Below are 19,919 nucleotides of genomic sequence, written 5' to 3'. Positions count from 1 at the left end.
TGAGCCCTTTAGGGGTACACTTATGTTTCATTTCCATCCAAGTCTCTTTGTAAAGAAAAGTGGTTGACCCTCTCAATAAATGGTGCTGGGAAAACTGGATTTCCACATATTTAAAATGTAGTAAGGAACTGAATGTGAAAACTAAAACCATAAAATTCTTAGAAGAAAATGCAGGGGCAAGGCTGTCGGGCCTAGCTTTTACCTAGTATAATAAAAGCACGAACAGCAAAAGACAAAATAAATGGGGCCTCATAAAAATGAAATATTTTGTTCATCAAAAGACTTTACCAAAAAAGTGAAAAGACAAGCTACCAACAGGGAGAATATCTTTGGAAACCATATATCTGATAAGAATCTACTAACCAAAATATATATAAAACTTCGACAACTGAACAACAAAAAGACAAATAAGCCATAAGGAAATGGGCAAAGGACTTGAACACACTTCACCAAAGAGGATAATCAGATGGCCACCAAACACATGAAAAGATGCTCAACGTCATCAGCCATCAAAGAGATGCAATTCAAAACCACAGTGAGATACCACTTTACTCCCAATAGGATGGCTAAGATAAAAAATTTAAAAAACGGAAAATAACAAATGTTAGCAAGGATTTGGAAAAATTGGAACCCTTATCCCTTGTTGGTGGGAATACAAAATGGTACAGCCATTGGAAAATAGTATGGCAGTTCCTCAAAAAACAAAAAGTAGAACTACCATATTACCCAGCAATTCCACTCCTAGGTATATACCCCAAAGACTTGAAAGCAGAGACTCAGAGACTTGTACACCAATGTTCACTGCAGCACTATTCACAGTAGCCAAAAGGTGGAAACAACCTAAATGCCCATGAAAAGATGAATGGATAAACAAAACGTGGTACATACATACAATGGACTACTACTCAGCCAGTGGGAGAAATGAAGTCTTGAAACATGCTACAGTATGGATGGAAATTCAAGACATTACGCTGAGTGAAATAAGCCGATCACCAAAGGACAAATATTGTATGACCTCACTTATATAAAAAGAAAAGAATAGTCAAAGGTAAAGAGATCAAAGTTTATTAGTGGTTACCAGGGGCAGGATTTTTTCAGCTGAGCTTCCAGACTAAGACAGACTAGAAAGAAGGACCTGGTAGTCTACTTCTGAAAAGCATTAGCCAGTGAAAACCTTATGAATAGCAGCAGAACACTGTCTGATACAGTGCCCGAAGATGAGCACCTCAGGTTGGAAGGCACTCAACAGACGACTGAGAAAGAGCTGTCCCCTCAAAGTAGAGTCAACCTTAATGACATGGATGGAGTCAAGCTTTCAGGACGTTCATTTGCTGAAGTGGCATGACTCAAAATGAGAAGAAATATCTACAAGCATCCATTAATAATTGGAACTTGGAATGTATGAATTATTAATCTAGGAAACTTGGAATCGTCAAAAATGAAATGGAACATATAAATATCAATATCCTAGGCATTAGTGAGCTGAAATAGACTGGTATTGGCCATTTTGAATCAGACAATCAGAGGGTCTACTATACTAGGGTCAGTGTTCAACCATTTCAGGAGGCAGCATATGATCGGGAAGCAATGATACTGAAGGAAGAAGTCCAAGCTGCACTGAAGGCATTGGTGAAAAACAAGGCGCCAGGAATTGATGGAATATCAATTGAGATGTTTCAACAAATGGATGCAGTGCTGGAAGCGCTCACTCATTTATGCCAAGAAATTTGGAAGACAGCCACCTGGCCAATCGACTAGAAGAGATCCACATTTATGCCCATTCCCAAGAAAGGTGATCCAACCAAACGTGGAAATTATCGAACAATATGATTAATATCAAAAGCAAGTAAAATTTTGCTGAAGATCATTCAAAAGCGGCTGCAGCAGTATATTGACAGAGAACTGCCAGAAATTCAAGCCGGATTCAGAAGAGGACGTGGAACAAGGGATATCATTGCTGATGTCAGATGGATCCTGGCTGAAAGCAGAGAATACCAGAAGATGTTTACCTGTGTTTCATTGACTATGCAAAGGCATTTGACTCTATCGGTCATAACAAATTATGAATAACATTGTGAAGAATAGGAATTCCAGTACACTTAATTGTGCTCATAAGGAACCTGTACATGGATCAAGAGGCAGTCGTTCAAACAGAACAAGGGGATACTTCATGGTTTAAAGTCAGGAAAGGTGTGCATCAGTGTTGTATACTTTCACTATACTTATTCAATCTGTATGCTGAACAAATAATTTGAGAAGCTGACTCTATGAAGAAGAACGGGACATCAGGATTGGAGGAAGACTCATTAACAACCGGCGTTATGCAGATGACACAACCTTGCTTGCTGAAAGTGAAGAGGATTTGAAACATTTGTTGACAAAGATCAAAGACCACAGCTTTCAGTATGGAATACACCTCAACATAAAGAGAACAAAAATCCTCACAAATGGACCAATAAGCAACATCATGATAAACGGAGACAAGATTGAAGTTGTCAAGGATTTCATTTTACTTGGATCCACAATCAACATCCATGGAAGCAGCAGTCAAGAAATCATTGGGCAAATCTGCTGCAAAATACCTCTTTAAAGTGTTAAAAAACAAAGATGTCAGTTTTAAGACTAAGGCGCTCCTGACCCAAGCTATGGTGTTTTCAATTGCCTCATATGCAAGTGAAAGTTGGACAATGAATAAGGAAGACTGAAGAAGAATTGACGCCTTTGAATTGTGGTGCTGGTGAAGAATACTGAAGATACCATGGACTACTAGAAGATTGAAAAAATCTGTCTTGGAAGAAGCACAGCCAGAACGCTCCTTAGAAGCAAGGATGGTGTGACTTCATCTCACATACTTTGGACATGTTATCTGGAGGAACCAGTCCCTAGAGAAGGACATCATGCTTGGTAAAGTAGAGGGTCAGTGAAAGAGAGGAAGACCCTCGATGAGATGGACTGACATAGTGTCTGCAACAATGGGCTCAAGCATAGCAATTATTGTGAGGATGGCGCAGGACCAGGCAGTGTTTCATGCCATTGTACATAGGGTTACTGTGAGTCGAAACCAACCTGACAGCACCTAACATCAAAAACATAGAGGTTAGGATTTACAACACATATTTTGGGGAACATAATTCAATCCATACCATTCCACCCTTTGTTCTCCAAAAATTCATGTCCTTGCTACGTGTATGACACAGTCACCCCATCACATCATCCCAAAGTCTCAATCCACTCCGAGTCCAAAATCTCATCTTCTCAATCATCTCAATCAAATCTGGGGGAGACTTTAGGCAGATTCCATCCTGGGGCAAAATTACTCTTCTTCTGGGAACCTATAAAATCTAGAATACAAGCCATCTGTTTCCAAAGTACAATGGTGGAGCAGGTACGAAGTAGACATTTCCATTACAAATGGGAGAGATTGGAGGGATAGAAGGGATAACGGGCACCCAGCAAGTCCAAAATCCAACAGAACAATTTACATTAGCTCTCAAGGCTTGAAAATAACCTCTCTTTTCTGAGATCAACTGAGCAATGGCCTCGCCTTCCAGACTCTGGGTATTAGCCATGACCTCTGGATTCTGGGTGGAGTCCCCTCAGGCCTGGGCTTCAGCTCTGCCTTCCAGGTCCACTGGGACGGCAACTCTGCTCCCTCGGATTTGGGTGACCCCATTCTCCTAGTCCCTCAAGTGGCGACCCCACACCCTCAGCACTGGCAGGGCCCATTCTTCTGCACCTTGGGCATGACAGCCCTATCCCCTCAAATTTGGGTGGTGGCCCATCCCCCTTGCACACCTTAACAGCAACCTCACACTCCAGAACCTAGTTGACTAAGATCCAACTCTTTGAATCCTAGGAGGCTGTGGCCCCACACTTCGAGACCCAGGAGACTGTGACCCCACCCTTTGAAATAGAGAAGGCCCTGCTTCCTGTGCTCCTTCCAACAGTTCTGCTGATCTCTGAGCCGCTCCAAAGATGGTCCTTTTCTTTTCTTGGAGGACAACAGATGTAGCTCCTTTGGCCTATTTCCTACCTGTAGAATTCCAAGGGGGCAAACAGCATCCTTTCTTTTTGTTCTTTCTCTGTCCCCTTTAGTCTCAGCTGATGAGTTTTCAGCTGTGGTAGTTGGTTAGATCTGTTAATCATAGGCTTATTCACTTTAACAAAAGATTGTGTAACCACGTCCTTGATGAACATGTTAGGACTCATGTCCTTAGTTTGTACAACAGAATTTTCCAAGTCTTTAAGTTCTGTTTTCATTTTGTACAGTTCATTTTTAAGTCTATCTCTTTCCTATCACATTTTATTGTAAGTGGCAAGGAGAAACCACATGGCTCCATTAAGATTTTGCTTAGAAATCTCATCAGCTAGATATCCAATACGTCATTGTCATGGATTTAATTGTGTCCCCCAAAAACATGTGCCAGCTTGGCTAGGCCATGATTCCCAGTATTGTGTGCCTGTCCTCCGTTTTGTGATCTGAAGTGATTATACTATGTGTTGTAAATCCTAACCTTTATGATGTTAATGAGGCAGGATTAGAGGCAGTTATGTTAATGAGGCAGAACTCAATCTACTGAATTAGGTTGTATATTGAGTCCATTTCTTTTGAGACATAAAAGAAGCAATCAGAGAGGAGAGGGGCCTCATGCCACTAAGAAAGAAATGCCAGGAGTGGAGCGTGTCCTTTAGACCCGGGGTGCCTCCCCTGAAAAGCTCCTAGACCAGGGGAAGATTGATGACAAGGACCTTCTCTCAGAACCAACAGACAGAGAAAGCCTTCCCCTGGAGCTGGTGCCCTGAATTTGGACTTCTATCCTCCCAGACTGCAAAAGAATGAATTTCTGTTTGTTAAAGCCATCCACTTCTGGTATTTCTCTTATAGCAGCACTATATTCATTTCGCATGTTCATTTTCTTTTAAAGCCTCACCAGAAGCACATTTCACGTCCACATTTCTAGCAACATTCTCTTGCTGGTGCCATATGTATTCTCTAAGACAACAGAGACTTCTCTATAGCTCTCCTCACTTCCTCTGAGCCCTCACCAGAATTTCCCTTGACATCCATACTTCTACCAACAGTGTCTCTTCAAGACAATTGTCATGGATTGAATTGTGTCCCCCAAAAATATCTGTCAACTTGGCTGGGTCATGATTCCCAGTATTGTATGATTGTGTGTCATTCTTTCATCTGATGTGATTTCCCTATGTGTTGTAAACTCTATCACTATGATGTAATAAGATGGATTCACGGCAGTTATACTGATGAGGTCTACAAGATTAGTAAGTGTCTTAAGCCAATCTCTTTTGAGATATAAAAGAAAGAATCAAGCAGAGACACATGGGAACCTCATACCACCAAGGAAGCAGTGCCGGGAGCAGAGCACGTCCTTTGGACCTGAAGTTCCTGCGCAGAGAAGCTCCCAGACCAAGGGAAGATTAATGAAATGGATCTTCCTCCAGAGCCGATGGAGAAAGCGTTCCCCTGGAGCTGATGTCCTGAATTTGACCTTGTAGCCTACTGGCCTGTGAGAGAATAAACTTCTCTTTGTTAAAGGCATCCATTTGTGGTATTTCTGTTATAGCAGCACTAGAAGACTAAGACAACAATCTAGTCTTTTACTATTAGGCACCTTAAAACTCTTCCAGCCTCTACTCATTACCCAGTTCTAAAACCACTTCCACATTTTAGGTATCTGTTAGAGCAGCAACCCAACTCTTCCAGTACCAAATTCAGTCTTAGTTTTCTAGTCCTGCTGTAACAGAAATACCACAAGCGGGTGGCTTTAACCAACAGAAATTTATTTTCTCACAGTTGAGAAGGCTAGAAGTCCGAATTCAGGGTGCCAGCTCTGTTGGAAGGCTTTCTCTCTCTGTTGGCTCTGGAGGAAGGTTGTCGTCTCTTTGAGCTTCTGCTCCTGGGAGATTTTCATGTGGCTTGGCATCTCTCTTCCCTCATCTCTGCTCTGCTCATTTATTTAATCTCTTTTATATTTCAAAAGGAGCCCTGGTGGCCCAGTGGTTAAGCGTTTGGCTGCTGACCAAAAGGTTATGAGTTTGAATCCACCAGTTGCTCCTTGGAAACCCTATGAGGCAGTTCTACTCTGTCCTATAGGGTCACTGAGTAAGAATCGACTATACGGCAATGGGTTTTTTATATCACAAAAGAGATTGATTCAAGATACACCCACCCTAATACTGCCCCATTAACATAATAAAAAAAATTCCCAAATGGAACTATAACCAGAGGCATAGAAGTTAGGATTTACAACACGTATTTTTTGGGGGACACAATTCAATCTATAACACCTCCCAAACTCCAAGTGTGTAAGGGGGAGGGGTTTCACTTGCATTTTCTCAAATGTGCATGCACTGTCTGTGAGGCTGGGGACGTGGAAGGGGAGTGTGGGCGATGGGGCCTGGTGTCCAGCAGCTTGTCTGTTGTCCACCAGTAGGGAGTCCTCAGCTCTGTGCATCCTTGCACTAGGCACTGGGGGTGCAGCACCCTGCCCTCCCCCAGCCCCTGTGAGTCGAGGAGGCTGAGACAAGCACAAGCAGATTGCCCCAAAGCAGGGTAACAAGACAGGCTGCAACCGCCCTGCCAGGGAGGTGACGATGGAGGGGCCAACAGGATGAGTAGACCTCTCCAGAAAGTAGGGAGCGCACCTGAGCAGAGGTGGGGTGCAGGCCGGGGGCCCCAGGGAGTTCGCTGGACAGGAAGGGAGTGAAAGGAGCTGGCTGGAGCTGTGGCATCACTAGGGGTTTTGGGGCACGTAGATCACATCGGATGACACTGTCAGAGAGGGTGACACCAAAATGACTGTGTATAAAATTTCTGTGCAGTGTTTCAGCAGAAATTTTTTTTTTTAAGTAAAAATAGCCCTGGAGTTGGTTATAACAAGAGAAACATTTTTTGTAAGCCCAGCTTACATGTATCGATATACCTACAAGGCTAAAACTCTATGCTAATTTACTTTTTGGACCTTCTAATGCCCTACGGTCAGAGCCGTCGCCATTACCCAATTACAGTGACGCTTCGAATCACGTGGCTTTGTCTGCAGGCGCTACAAGCGTGTGCTGTTGTTTTTGTTGCTGCTGGTGTTTTTATAGTAGCTGATTTTGTCAAACTTTCTGGTGTTTTAACTACAATATTGTGGTCATTAGTATTTGTGAACCTGTATCAATAAATTTTTTGAGAATGAAGTAGTAATTAAAGGAAAAAAAGGAGTGAATACAGGAATTAGAATTTACAAGTAACATTAATACAAAAACATTACTAAGGATTCTGTATGGTCTGGAAAGGGAGGTAGCCCATGGTGGGGAGAGATGACACCACGAGTCACCCCACTGGGTGACGCCAACATTAGTGATGCCACTGGGCTGGAGGGGGAGGCGGGGCCCATTCTGGAGGGGGACAGTGGACCCAGCACAGGTGCCCGGGCCCCAAGCTGGGTGGCGGGGGCCACCACTGAGTCTTCCTAGTGAAGTGAGGCTCAGGGTGGACCAGGACATGGCAGGGAGGGCTAAACTGGCCGGAGGACACTGCCTAGCATCCAAGTTCAGACAGGTTTGGCTCAGCTCACAGGGGGTTAGGAATCAAAATTGAGGCATCAATTAAATAAAGAATTTAAAACAACCAGTTGTCCTTGAATTGACCCTGACTCATGGCACCCCCATGCGTGTCAGAGCAGAACTGCACTCTCTAGGGTTTTCAATCGCTGAGTTTTCAGAAGTAGATCACCAGGCCTTTCTTCTAAGGCACCTCTGGGTGGACTCAGAACTTCTTTCGGTTAGCAGCGAATGAGTTAACTGTTTGCACCACCCACAGACTCCAAAGAATTTAGAAAACGGATTTGGGAAACCTAGCAGCCCTGAGTCCCCCTTGTCTCTAGGCAGCCGTGTGGAGGGCGAGTGTCCCTGGCTGAGTGTCCACCCCGCTGCACCCCTGCCCTTCACCGGGGCACGTTGCAAGGAAGTATATTTCCCCGATTTTGGCTTTGGCCACACGACCTGTTTGGGCTGGTAGGATGAAGCTGGTCCAAGCACAGGCTCAACGGGCCGCTCTTTCTACTTGTTCTTCTACAGTCCTGCCAGCTCCCTGAGCCATCCCAGCCTACTGATCTCAAAAGGGCATCGTCCCAGCAAGTCACAGACCTGCAGCCACTGCAGCCCGAAGCCAAGTGCAGCCTAGGCAGCTGAGCCCCAGGCCACAGCAGGCACAAGGGTGCGACTCCAGGCAAGTTGTTTTTTTAATAATTTATTTCTTTTGTTGTTGTTGAGAATATACACAACAGAACTTATACCCATTCAACAGTTTCTGCATGTGCAATTCAGTGGCACTGATTACATTCTTGAAGTTGTGCAACAATTTTCACACTCTTCCGAGTTGCTCCTCCTCCATTAACATAAACTCACTGCCCTCTAAAGTTCCTATCTAATCTTCCAAGTTGCTGTTGTCAATTTGATCCCATATAGATAGATCTAAAAAGAGTACAATGCTCAAGGCAGACATTCTGTACTAGTTAAGGTAAACTATCGTTTGGTTTTAAGAGACTTCAGGGTATGTTTTTGGTTTAAGTTTTAAAGATTGTCTCAGGACAATAGTTTCAGGGGTTCGTCCAGCTTCAGTGGCTCCAGAAAGTCTAGATTCCATGATAATTTGAAATTCTATTCTGCATTTTCCCCCTTTTGATCAGGATTCTTCTAGAGAATCTTTTTTTCTTTTTAATTTGTATATATCTTTAATTGACAAGTAAGGAAGTAGGATCACAAACACAAATTTAAGTAAGGAAAGAATGATTATAGTTAAAGACAAAAATGGAGACAAAATCACTCAGACCCAGCCCCCAGACACCCTTTTAGCTCAGTACTGAAGTCACTCCTGAGGTTCCTCCTTCAGCCAAAGATTAGACAGGCCCATAAAACAAAACAAGACTAAAGGGGCACAACAGCCCAGGGACAAGGACAAGAAGGCAGGAGGGGACAGGAAAGCTGGTGATTGGGAACCCAAGGTTGAGAAGGGAGAGTATTGACATGTCATGGGGTTAGTAACCAATGTCACAAAACAATGTGTGTAGTAACTGTTTAATAAGAAGCTAGTTTGTTCTGTAAATCTTCATCTGAAGTACAATAATAAAAGGAAAAAAGATCACTCAGATCCTTAAATAAATAAGAGAATGATTTTCCAGTTCAAATTCCTCAGCCTGTCATTCAAGGCCTTGCACAATCCAGACACGTCAAGCCTGGAATATTTTCCCTCGTTTCAACCCACTCGTCCTTCCAAGTCCCTGTAAATCTCGCCTCCTCTGTCAAGACTTCCTCGATTGCTCCTGCCCTCAGTGGCTCTCTTTTCTCATTGGTACATAAAGTGCTTCATGGCCTTGGTTTCATTCCCCACAATGTGTCAGCACTCTCCCCATATCTGTCCTGGGTTCCCCATTTCCTTTTATCTGGATTTTCTACCCCTTCCTCCCTTCTCATCTTTGCTTTTGGGCAAATATTGCCCTTTTGATTTCGTATAATTAATTGTTCTAAGGAGCATGTTCCTCTTGGGTGTGTTTATTTTACTGGCCTGTCAATGGTTTGGCTGAAAGGTGGTCTCCGGGATTGGCTTCAGTTCCGTTCAGAAGGGTATCTTAGGGCCATAATCTTGGGGGTTTCTCCAGTCTCTGTCAGACCAGTAAGTCTGGTCTTTTTTTGTGTGTGAATTTGATTTTTTTCATCTACATTTTTCTCCCACTCTGTCCAGGTGTCTTAGGCTGGGTTCCGTAGAGCAGCAAAATCGGTGAAGCGTATATATATATATATATATATATATATATATAGAGAGAGAGAGAGAGAGAGATTGACATCAAGGGAAGTCCCAAGTCCATGGGTAAGGCATCAGGCTGGAGGCTTCTCCTAACTCACGTAGCTGCAGGGGCTGATGAACCCAAGATTGGCAGGTAAGCTGCTAGCACAAGTCCCAAGAACCAGAGGTCAGATCAGGAGCAAGCTATCAAAATCCAAAGTGAGCAAAAGCCCTCAAGCCTTGCAAGAAAGTCCACCCGTATTGGATGCAGGCCACACCCCCAAGGAAACTCCCTTTCAACTGATTGGCTGCTCATAGCAGATCTCATCATGGAGGTGATCACATTATATCGGATCGCATTATGGAGATGATTACATCATTACATAACTGCCAAACTACATCATAGCTGCCAAATCAGAGAATCATGGTCCAGCTAAGTTAACACACAACTTTAACCATCACACCGGGCCTTCTACAGAATCTTTGATCAAAATGTTCAGTAATGGTAGCTGGGCACTATCCAGTTCTTCTGGTCTCATGGCAAAGGAAGCAGTTGTTCATGGAGACAATTAGCCACACATTCCATATCCTCTTCCTATTCCTGACTCTCCTTCTTCCTCTGTTGCTCCAGGCAAATAGAGACCAATTATTGTGACTTGCATGGCTGCTTGCAAGCTTTTAAGACCCCAGGCACTATGCAATAAACTAGGAGGTAGAACAGAAGCACTGAACACGTTATTAGGCCAGTTAAGTGGGATGTTCCACGAAACCATGACCCTAAACCTCCAAACCAAGTAACCAAATCCCCTGAGGTGTTTGGTTGTACATAAGCAGCCTCAGCAGCTGTTCTTTCTTGTTGTTACTATTGTAAATATATCTATCATACTTTTGCCAATTTAACTTTTTACAGGTGTACAACTTATTGACATCAGTTACAATAATTAGCTGTGCAAAGCTGAATCAATTAAAAGCAAGTTATTTGAAACCACTGGATTTGGAGGTGGTTTGTCACCCAGGGGAGCCCTGGTGGTGCAGTGGCTAAGAGCTCAGCTGCGAACCAAAATGTCAGCAGTTCAAATCCACCAGCCGCTCCTTGGAAACCCTATGGGGCGGCTCTACTGTGTCCTGCAGGGTCGCTATGAGTTAGAACCGACTTGATGGCACAATAACAGTCATGTGCATTTTTTGTTTGCAGCTGTTTCTTCTCACTTTGAGTCATGCCACGTCAGCAAATGAAGGTCCTGAGAGCTTGACTCCATCCGCGTCGTTACGGTCTATGGATTTTTGCGTTTGGAGCCCTGGTGGTGCAGTGGTTAAGTGTTCAGCTGCTAACCAAAAGGCTAGCGGTTTGAACCCACTAGCTGCTTCGTGGGAGAAAGATGTGGCAGTCTGCTTCTGTAAAGACTTACAGATCTACCCTGTCCTATAGGGTTGTCATAAATCAGAATTGATTTGATGGCAATGAGTTTTGTTACCCAGCTGTAGCTAACTGATACATCAGAAAGCCCTGCCCCTGTCAACACTGCAGGCACTCTCTGGTTATCTTCAGTCTCCACCACTCCCTAATGTCTTACAGCCATTTCCAGGCCCTGCAAGGCTCTGCATGGGGCTGTAAGGGGCTCAGCAGTGACAGTCTGGGGCCTGATTACCATCCCCAGCTAGGGATCCCCCAGCCCCTCCATGCACCTGAGAGCCTGGTCATGTCACTCCACACCCCAGGAGGCCCTAGGAGACAGGGGTGCAACTTGCCTCTCTTGGTTCCCCCCACCCCCAGACATGAGTCCAAACAATCTGGCTTGACCCTCAAGGGACGTCACAAGCCAGCTCAGCCAGCCCCATCGTCCATCTCCCTGACAGCCCACCCCTAGTCCTGCCTAGCTGTGCCCGTTCGCTAATTACACCACCATCACCAACCCGTCTCCTCACATCACCCTGTGACAGGGTCACCCAGTCATTACCATGCGACTGTGATCAGGCTTCTCTGTCCAGGCCCTGTCATCCTCTCTGGGTCACTCCAGACCCATGGGAAGAGCAGTTGCCGGCACTGACTGGGCGCTGCCAGGCCCACCAGAGCTAAGGGCCAGAGGTCAGATGAGGCTGTGGTCTCAAAGAACCTGGCCCTGTGGCGTGGCTGCTGGAGGAGCCCCCAGTGCCCTCACACCCAGCAACCTGCAGCCCCAGGATGACGCTGGCTGCAGGACAGCTCCAGGGCTCATTTTCCATCATGAAGGAGCCAGAGGCCCTGCCAGGAGGGGTGGCTAATGCAGGCAGCAGATGGAGGAACTTGGCATCTGGGCACACACTGAGGTGGCAGCTAGGCTGTGTGGCCCACCAGGCCTGCAGCCCCGGAATCTGGGTGGCCCAGCCCTGCCGTCCTGGCATTCAGAAGCCGGGTTGCCTTAAAGATGAAGGATCCAGCACGCAGGTTACAGATGGGGAAACTGAGGCCCACAGGGTGTTCCACTTCGTGTGCATTTCCCATTTAATCCTCACAACCCCCTGGAAGGAGGGTTACTGTCCCCACTATAAGTATGGGGAAACGGAGCCTCTGCTTCGTGGAGGGCAGCGCCGCGGCCTCACAGAGTCGCCGGGCCCAGTGTCCAGGTCACCCTTGGGTTCGTTCAACAAACGTGCTCCAGGTACCTGCTCTGGCCACCTGTTCCAGGCGCCTGCACCGAGGGGTCCTGCCCTGCTCCAGGCGCCTGCTCTGGCCACCTGCTCCAGGCGCCTGCACTAAGGGGCCCTGCCCTGCTCCAGGTGCCTGTATGGAGGGGCCCTGCTCTGGGTGTCCCTACAGGACCCAGGGACATAGATGCAGAGGCAGTGCGGCCCCTGACCCAGGCTTTCTCACAGCAGGGGGCCAGCACAACTGGGAGAGCCCAGGAGAGGGGAGTCCCCAGATTCCCTCCACCACTTGGAGGTCTCTCTGCACACAGGGGTGGGGGGAGGAGGCCTCTCACCAGATAATTGTTGATACAGATCTTACCATCCACAGATTCGGGAAGTTTCCTGGAGACCGCCCTCCTTGGGCAGCTGCCCACCCCTGAGATCCCCTCACACCCCCAGCTGCTTCGATCCCCCAGGCCCTCACGTGGGGCTTCGCTCGGACGAGCCCTCAGTCTCCTGACTTCAGCTTCATTGCTCAGTTGATGGCTCGGTTTGCTCCAAATGCTCACTCCCTGGCCTCCCTCCCTCCTCGCTGCTCATCCCTCCAAACACTCCGTGTTCTCCCTCCGCCAAAGCCACCACCATCCTCCCAGCCTTGCAGTATCGGGGCTCCTCCTGCCCCCTCCTCCTGCTCCTCATCCAGCTGCAGGTCCCGTCATCTCCCTGGGTGTCGATCTTTGCTTGGATACTTCCAGGAATGAGGAGCTCACTCTAAACCTGAAACCAAAAATATCCCCCGAAGTCGTCTTCAAACCGAATAGTTTAATTAGTAAAGAATGCCTGCTTTGAGCATTGTGCTCTTTTAAAGATCTATCTATATGGGATTGAACTGACAGGAGCAACTCAGATGGTTAGACAGGAAGCTTGGGGGGCAGCGAGTTTAGGTGAATGAGGGAGGGGTAATTCGATAAAGGAGGGTGAGAATGGTCACACAACTTGAGGAACGTAATCAATGTCACTGAATTGTACGTGTAGAAATGGTTGAATTGGTGTATGTTCTGCTGTGTATATTTTCAACAACAAAAAATAAATTATTTTTAAAAATTCTTCCTCTTAACTTCATGCCTTTGCCTGTGCTGTTCCCTCTGGCTGGAGTATTGTCCTCACCCCATCCCAGCCTTCACTGCAGATTACACCTCAACATAAGGAAAACAAAAATCCTCACCACTGGACCAATAAGTAACATCCCGATAAACGGACAACATATTGAACTTGTTAAGTTGGACAACAAATAAGGAAGACCAAAGAAAATTTGATGCATTTGACTTATGGTGCTGGCAAAGAATACTGAATATAACACGGACTGCCAGAAGAATGAACAAATGTGTCTTGGAAGAAGTACAACCAGAATGCTCCTTAGAAGCGAGGATGACGAGACTTCGTCTCACATACTTTGGACATGTTATCAGGAGGGACCAGTCACTGGAGAAGGACCTCATGCTTGGTAAAGTAGAGTATCAGTGTAAAAGAGGAAGACCCTCAACAAGATGGACTGACACTGTGGCTGCAACAATGGACTCAAGCATAACCACGATTGTGAGGATGGCGCAGGACCGGGCAGTGTTTTGTTCTATTGTACATGAGGCCACTGTGAGTCAGAAGCAACTTGCCAGCACCGAACAACGACCACCACCGAGGTCTTTGCCTGTGCTGTTCCCTCTGGCTCGAGCATTGTCCTCACCCAAGTTTCCTCTCCTCCAACTCAGCAGGCTTGTTCCAACCCTCCTTCCGGTCCCCTCATTGAGCAAACCTCCACAGACCTCTCCCCTGTCTAGGTGGCGTGCCCTCAATGGGCCCTGGCAGCCCCACAGCCCTCACTGTCACAGCTCTGCCACTGCCCCACCAAACCCTGTGGGGCAGGGACTGTGTCTCACACCACCACGTCCCAGGGCTGAACCTGGAGCTGCCTCCCTACAACCTCCTTCGTAATTCACACTCTTCGTTCCCAACGAGGGACGGTGGCTTCCCTGGCTGAGCACTCCTACCTCCTTCCCAGGCACTGCACAGTGCTGGCCATGAGCCAGGTAGCCCCCAAGCAAACGGACTTAGCAGACACTTATTCCCATTTTACAGGTGGGGCACTTATATCTCAGTTTTCAAGTTCATAACAAAAATGATGACGTCAACCAGGATTCAGCTCAGCTGCATATGACAGAAAACTCAAAGAGTAGCTAAAAGACGGAAGTTTTCTGTCTCCCATACGAAAGTCCTCAGGGAAGCAATCCAGGGGCAGTTCCATGGCCATCAGGGACCCAGGCACCATCCTTCTGTTCCACTATCCTTAGAGAGTGGCTCACATTGACAAGGCCACCTCCTGGTCCAAGATGGCTGCTGGAGCTCCAGCCATCACATCCAATTTCCAGCAAAAAGCAGAAGGAAGGCAGAGGGAAAGAGTTTTCCCAGAAGCCACATTCAGTGACTTTTGGTTCCCATTTCATCTCTTTGGGTTGACATCACTCTGAAAAAGAGACATAGGTCCTCCGTAGTCATGCTCTGATGTACAAACTGCACTACGAGAAAGTTCTACCACCCCAGAAGACTGCCAAAGGCATTTAGATCCTTGGAAGTTCTGCATGCCGCCCCGGCTGACAGGAAGCTGCATTTTCTCGGGTGGACGCCCACGGTCCTCCCCCCTCTGTCTGCTCAGCCAGACCTGAGAGAGTTGTGGCGGCCTCAGGGAGGCACCTGGCCTTGGTCAGCTTTGCTGGCGCAGCCTGGGGAGGCTCGTCCACCCTCCCCTGATTTCCCAGAGATCAAGATTCTTGAAGATCTGTCCGTGTGGCCTGGAGACCCGAGAGACAAATTCAGAGATTCTCAGTGGTGGCACTCTGCGTGTCTGGGGAGCATTGCTGCTGCGTGAAAACGGCATTGGTGTTCCACGGCAGGGCTGGTGGTCAGTGCGCCGTAGCCAGAGGGCCTGGGGAGGTCGAGGTGGGGCTGCTGGGAGGGGGTGCCCTGCGTTGGACACCGCTCTGGACTGCAGATCTGCACAGGAGGGGCCAGCTAACAGCCCGTCCTCCAGCCCTCCCACAGCGCTGCGAAGGCGGTGGAGAACGGGCCACTCCGCCATGGCATCCACAGTGAACCAGGACCGATCCGATCCGTGCAGGCCCCGCGCTGCAGGAGGGCTTCCCTCCCCGTGAGGGGCCGACACAAAGCAGACATGATGGCGCGTCTAGATAAGCGCCGGACAGCTAACCAGCCCAACCTCGGTGGGCATAGCGGGGAGATGGCGCTTGGCAGCACAGCCTGCTGCAGCAGCCACCACACACCCGCAGCTCCCTGGGCCTGCAGCGCACTCGGCCTCGCTGTGCCGAAGCCTCCTCCAGACGGCTGTGATCCACAGGGCTTTAATGGCTGGTGTTTGGACCCAGTGATCAACGCCCTCCCTTGCTTTAAATCCTTTTAACCCCCGCAGGTCTTTGTCCAGTACAGTGGAGCTGGTCCTGCCCGCCAGCACAGCAGTGCCCATCCTGTTTCAGGTTCCTCCCGCCCTTCCCTTAGGCCTTCCAGCCCTTAGAATAATCCTTTTGGATAAAGGAAACCCTCGTGGTGTAGTGGTTAAGAGCTTGGCTGCTAACCAAAAGGTTGGCAGTTCAAAAACACCAGGTGCTCCTTAGAAACCCTATGGGGCAGTTCTACTCTGTCCTATAGGGTCACTGTGAGTTGGAATCAACTCCACGGCAACTGGTTTGGTTTTGGTTTTTTTGAATAAAGCCCATAAGGTGGCATGCCAATCATGAAGCATCTTAGGTCGCTGGCGTCTGAGTCCTGGAATGTGGAGTTTGTTTATTCCACAGAAAACAGGCAGAGCGCCTGCCTGCGGGGTTTCACTGTGCCTGCCCGAGACTCTCCCGTCCACCCCGCCCCGGGAGACCCAGCCCAGCAAGCGCGTGGGTGAGGGGTGCAGACGAATGGTTTCCCCTCTGGGCCTCACTCCAGCCTCCCACCCTGCCGCAGCCTGCCTCCTCGCAGCCCCCTCACATGCACACCCCTGCCCAGCAGCGCCCACGCCCCCCAGCTCCCGCCAAAGCACATTCGCACATTCTCTCTTCTGGGGCCAATGGCTTCGCTGTGGAATAGGAGCCTGGACAAGCTGTCTCCCCAGAGGCCAGCGCCTGGCCAGTAAATCTCCATTTCATTTGAACTTAGAATATTTGAGATTCCACAGGCTGGCCCAGTGAACTTTCCAGAAATATTTCCTAAGCAGCAGATTCTTGAGCGTTTTTGAGATGCATTCTCCTTCTGCTGGCTTCCTCCCCCTCCAGCAACTTGGTCCTTCCCAAGCTGGGCTCCCTGCAGCAATCTCTGTGCGGAGTGCTGCGTTTTCAACCTCCATCCCAGAGAGATGGGGCAGGGGCCTCTATGGAGATGGGTCATATGTCCCCTGGGGAAACACCTCCTTCAGGAAGCCCTCCTGACAGCCATCCCATGCAGTGAGTGCCAGCCACCCCCAGCCCGCAGGGTTGCAGGCTGTTGTCGTGTGCATCACCAATGCCCTCTCCCTCCCTCCACACACACGTCTGCTCAGCCCTGGCACAGACCAGCGGCCACATGGGTGTGGGGCATTCGTTTTGACGTCCTAGAACAGGATTTCAGCACCTGGAGATGCCCCTCACCTTGACCCACCACCCAGAGGGAGGGGTCTCACACACAGACACACACACACATATACACATATGCACTCATGTGAACATGTGCAGACACACATGCACACATGCACCCACACAGATGCTCACACACGTGTACAGACATATACACATATGCACACATATGAACATGTGCACAGACACCCACACACTGCACACACGTGCCCACATACACATGCACACACCTACACCCACACAGATGCTCACACATATACGGGTACACACACGTGCACATACCCACACAAATACACATACACACAAATATGAACATGTGCACATACACACCCACACACCGCACACACATACCCACATACACATGCACACACCTACACCCAGAGACGCTCACACATACGCGGGTACACACACGTGCACATACCCACACAAATACACACACACACATATGAACATGTGCACATACACACCCACACACCGCACACACATACCCACATACACATGCACACACCTACACCCAGAGATGCTCACACATATATACACATCTACATGTGCGTATATATACACGTACAGTCACACATACACATGCACATGTGCATATACACACATGTACAGTGACACACTCAGACACACACATACATACGTGTGCAGACACACATGTACACAGTGACACATACACTCACATATACATACATGTGCATATACACACGTACACACACACTCATATACGCTCAGACTCACACCTACACCACAGGTACACACATATACACACATACATACATGCATGTACAGACGCCACACTCTTTAAGAAAAGCCTCAACTGGGGTTTTTCGCAGAGCCCACCTGAGGCTGGGAAAGGAGTCGTCATGTTCCACCAGCGCCCACTGAGTCCCCCACGGACTACAGACCCGGTGGGCCCTGCTGAAGGAGAGTCAGGTGCAGGCCGTCCCCAGCAGCTCCCGCCCGGGGAGTGCACCGCTGACCAGGGGGGCACTGACGGCCTGAGACACAGCCGAGCCCCGCTGCCCGCTGGGCTGACACCAGGACACAAAGCCGTGTTTGTTTCGGGACAGAAGCCACCACGGCAGGAGCTGCCCCAGCCCACACGCAGGCTGCCGGTGGCAGGTACTGGGGGATGTAGTGGCCTCGTCCTCCACCACCTTCTTCACCCTGCCCTGCCTGTCTGACAGGTGGGCACCTGAGGTGCCCAGAAACACCTTCTTCAGTACTGTGCCACGGAGAGCACCGCGTGGGCCACGGGGGGCTGTCCCAAGGCCTCTGGGCCACCCCCGACTTGGCAGCCAGCACCCAGACAGCCTGGGTTCCTCAGTGGGTTAAAAGTCCAGCGGTCACTGGGCACAGGCCCCACGGGCTCTGCCCTCACACCCAGCCCCAGCCGGGCAGCAGGCTCAGTGCCAGGCAGGCGCCAGCACAGCAGAGGGCACTCCAAGTCAACAGTTCCTGGAATTAGTTCCTGGAAATCGACTTTGCTTCTCTGCCGAGCTGAGGACAGCAGCCCCTGCCCCACCCTCTGGCAGCCTGGCCAGAAACGGGGGCCTCGTGGAAACCCAGGGAGCCAGGCTGCCTCCAACAGGCCTGCTGCTGACGTGGCCTCTCCCTGGGCCACCGTGGGGGCACCAGGGGACCCGGCCGCAAAGAACCCACGCAGAAGGAAGCTGTGTGTGCCCAGCTGTCGGCCCTCCTCAGCCCTGGATGCCAGTGGAGGGTGCTGCCAGGGCTCCTGGGCACAGGGGCTGGACGGGGTAGATAGGACCCCTGGACAGGGCGGCAGGCCCTCAGACCTGCCCTGCTCCCACTGCTGGGCTGAGGATACACAGATCCCACAGGGCCTCCTCCCCAAAGCCCCTGAGCAGTTGCAGCCACAGCCCACCCTCCTTCCTGCAACGCTGGAGGCGGAGGCGTGCTGCTGCACTGAAGGCCACTCAGAGCAAGCGAGGGCAGGGCAGGTCTGGCTCAGGCTGCTCAGCGAGTGGGTGGGCAAGGCCAGGTGTGAAGCCAGGTGTCTGACCCAGAGTCAGTGCCCTTTACCCTGCATGCCCTTCCCTGCTCCAGCCACAGCCTCCTGGGGCTAAAGATGGATGGATGGGTCTTTAAAGGGGGCACCCCTCCCCTGCAGAGTCACTGTGAGGGGACATGGAGCCACGTGATACACTCTCCTGCCCTGTGATGGCTCTCAAGTGAGGACTCAGGTTCACAGTACACAGGGTTCCCCAGCCTCACACCGCAGTTCAGCATCAGAGCTGCTGGCAGCAGGGGACAGAGTTGCAGGCATGCCTCCCACTGCTTCCTTAACCCAGGGGTCACCATACGTCCCTTCCAAATGGCCTGCCCTTCCCTCCAATTCCCTGCGTCCCCAGTCACACCCTGGAGGAGGGAGAGGCCTCACGAGGTTCTGGCCTTGACCACCTGGTCATCACCAGATAGAAATGCATTTCAAATAAATTTCCAGATGAACCACTGAACAAAGAGACATTGTAAACTGTGTCCTGGAGGCGACTATCCTCTGAGTGACTAGGTGAATGCATGGCTAAATGAAAGGATAAATGGACAGATGGACAGATGGATGAAAGGAAGAATCGATAAATGGATGGAAGATGGATGGATGAACAAGAGATGATGGATGCAAGGATGGATGGGTGGGTGGGTGGACAAATTGATGGATAGATGAGTGATGAGTAGATGGATGAGTGGGTGGACGGATGGATGGGTTAACGTATCAGTGGGTGGGTGTGTGGATAAGTGGACGGGTGGGTGGGTGGGTAAATGGGAGGATAGACACTATCTTCTCACAGATGCATTCATTCATTCATCCCACAAACATTTATTGAGCACCTGCTGTG

This window comes from Trichechus manatus, unplaced genomic scaffold, assembly GCF_000243295.1.
Source record: "Trichechus manatus latirostris isolate Lorelei unplaced genomic scaffold, TriManLat1.0 scaffold00111, whole genome shotgun sequence".
NCBI classification, from domain to species: domain Eukaryota; kingdom Metazoa; phylum Chordata; class Mammalia; order Sirenia; family Trichechidae; genus Trichechus; species Trichechus manatus.
The sequence above is the reverse complement of the archived record's forward strand: the minus strand, read 5'-3'. Positions refer to the sequence as shown.